We start from the raw sequence: 2725 nt of genomic DNA, 5'->3' as shown, positions 1-2725 counted from the left end.
CAGCACCATTATTTGGTGCATAAATATTGATAATTGTTATGTCTTGTTGGTGTATGGTTCCTTTTAACAATATATAATGTCCTTCCTTATCCCTTTTGATTAACTTAGTCTTGAAGTCGATTTTATTCGATATGAGGATGAAAAATATGGAACGCTTCACGAATTTGCGTGTCATCCTTGCGCAGGGGCCATGCTAATCTTCTCTGTATCATTCCAATTTGAGTATATGTGCTGCCGAAGCGAGCACAACTTACAAATTTTAATATCAATTGTTTCAGTAAGCTATTATGGTTATGTATGAAAATACTACTAAATTTTAAAATAGATGTATGAATTGACTGTTGCAAGGTAGTAGACAACCTGGAAACTCAGCAGCATAGAACAATAAGCATTATTATGGCTCATGGGTCTGTGGTTCTTTGAGACAGTTTTGCTAATTGGCTAAGTCTGCCCATCTCTTGCGAGCTTGTTTGCGCACCGGCAGTCAGGTGGCCAGTCAGGTGGCCAGTCAGCTGGGCAATGATTGACGGTCAAGGGTGACTTGAGCTGGGTTGATTATCCTGAATATGTCCTCATTTCTCCCAGCCTTTGTCTCATTATTGGCAGGCAACCAAGAAACAGCAGAAACACGACAAGCCTCTTCATACCTCAGTAAAGAGTTGATGGAATATTGAAAATCAGAGGACTTTTTAATCCACCCTACACAGATTTTAAAAATTACAATTGAAAGATGCATTGCAACACTTTGTTGAGGGGACTAGAAGGAGGCAAGTTTATAGTTACAAACAGTATTGGAGAATTCAGACCACATTTTTGTAATTGTTATAAACCACAACAGACGAAGTATTTATATCATTTTTTAAGTAAAAAATACTTTTTATTTTCCTTGTGACATTTTCCTCTTGAAATAATCTGAGTTTGTTTGGAAAAGCTTTTTGAAGTTTAAGTCATTAATTAATGTTTTGATATTATTTATATTTCTTTCCTCCTGTGATTAGAAAGGTAAAGTTATATACTGCAGGTGAATCAATTTTTTAAAATTTATTTAATGAAAACTCTCTACAGACAACTTCTCTAGGATCCACCTGTTTGATATACCTAAGTATCTGGGGCACTTTTATAATAAACATATTATTGCCAGTTACATTGATGCATGCTTGTAACACCAGACACTATCAGGAGAGTCTCAAATTCCAGGCCAGCCTCAGAAATTTACCCAGACCCTCAGCACCATAGTGAGATCCTGTCTCAACATTAAGAAAAAAAAAACATGGATTTTAGCTCTTTGGGTCTGACAGAAAATTAAAGGTTGAATGATTTCTCTCACATGTGAAAGCTAAAGTGCAAAAAGTAAAGGAATTTTTAAGAAAAGATCTCATGAAAATAGAAGGAAGATCAAAAGAGTAGAGGGAAAAGGAGAGGAAGTAAGAGGAGAGAATGAGGAAGTGCTGGGGAATGAAATGTCCCATGATGTACCATATCCACGTGTGAACATCCCGCAACAAATTAGAATTACATATATAATTACAATGCACTAATTGAAACTAGAATAATAATATTTGAAGGGAGTTCAGATGAGTAGAGCAAGAGGATGCAGGAGGCAGGAGGAGAGGAGAAGGGGAGAGGCTGGGAATGTGGTTGATGGAATCAGGTCATCTGCATGATTCAGGTGGCATATGGATCCCACAATTACCTACGACCATCATGTACCAGGAAAACATGAAAAATACAAAGGGCTGGGATGTAACTCAGTGTTTGTAAACCACACCAAGTTCAATCCCAAGTACTATAGAATAATAACAAATTTAAAATAACATAAAATATGTAGGTTATTGAGTGAGTCCTACCACCACCACCCCTGCCCTGGAGATTTTCTTTATTAAATCTGAAATGGAATCTTGCTTTTGCTTATGACCGTAACTATATAAATCTATTTTTGAGTATTTTATTTAGTCCAAAATAAAATAATATGTAGGAAATGTGACACTATTATTATTGGAGAACTTTCATATTATTTTCTGCTTCATAGACCATTTAAATATCAAGGAGGATGGGATTAACCAAAAAAAATCAATCACCAAAATATGGATGATGTCTATGGAGAAAATTTAGCAATTGATTTTTGAGCATTGCCTTTTAATTAATTAATATAGTATTGATGACTCAAATCAAGCAATTATAGTCAACCCTAACAGCTGTACCAAAGGTAATATTTAATATCAGTGAAGCCAGCATAAATGGCCAGAACTCAGTGGGTTATGGGGTGAGTTGAATGGCATTTTCCCTAAAGAACAGGATAATAGAGTAAGACAAAATTAGCAACTAAAATTTGCCGAGTATTTTATAATCCTTACCAGTGATATTCTCATTTGATACTCAGATCATACAATGAATTGACTTTGTTCCTCCCACATTATAGATAGAGACTTTACAGTCAGGTTCCTGAGAGCCTGCTGGAGTTTACAAAGAAATAAATTTTATTCTCCAGCCTTAGCAGTTCATCATCTGACTGCAGTTAATTGAATAATGTTACTGCCCATCAAAAAAAATTAAAGAAATGTATACAGTAGGTTTCATTTATTTGTGTGCAGCCTGCATGGACACACTCCTAAGGAACTGTGGGGAATATCAGTAAGAGGGGCTGGAATGGAATTCGTATGAAATTTGAGTCCATACTTACGATTTCAAGGAAGACATTTTAGGAAAATAGGGCCTAATTTGAGAT

The 2725-nt window shown here is 35.6% G+C and overlaps 1 non-coding gene across 1 annotated transcript; it reads right to left on the bottom strand.

The window, feature by feature from the left end:
• Positions 1-140: 140 nt before the first annotated feature.
• Positions 141-247, bottom strand: LOC125620037. Its single transcript, XR_007351617.1, has one exon. It is a non-coding gene; the product is annotated as a U6 spliceosomal RNA (small nuclear RNA).
• Positions 248-2725: the final 2478 nt, after the last annotated feature.

This window comes from Marmota marmota, unplaced genomic scaffold, assembly GCF_001458135.2.
Source record: "Marmota marmota marmota unplaced genomic scaffold, marMar, whole genome shotgun sequence".
NCBI classification, from domain to species: Eukaryota; Metazoa; Chordata; class Mammalia; order Rodentia; family Sciuridae; genus Marmota; species Marmota marmota.
This window is presented reverse-complemented; position numbering and strand designations above follow the sequence as displayed.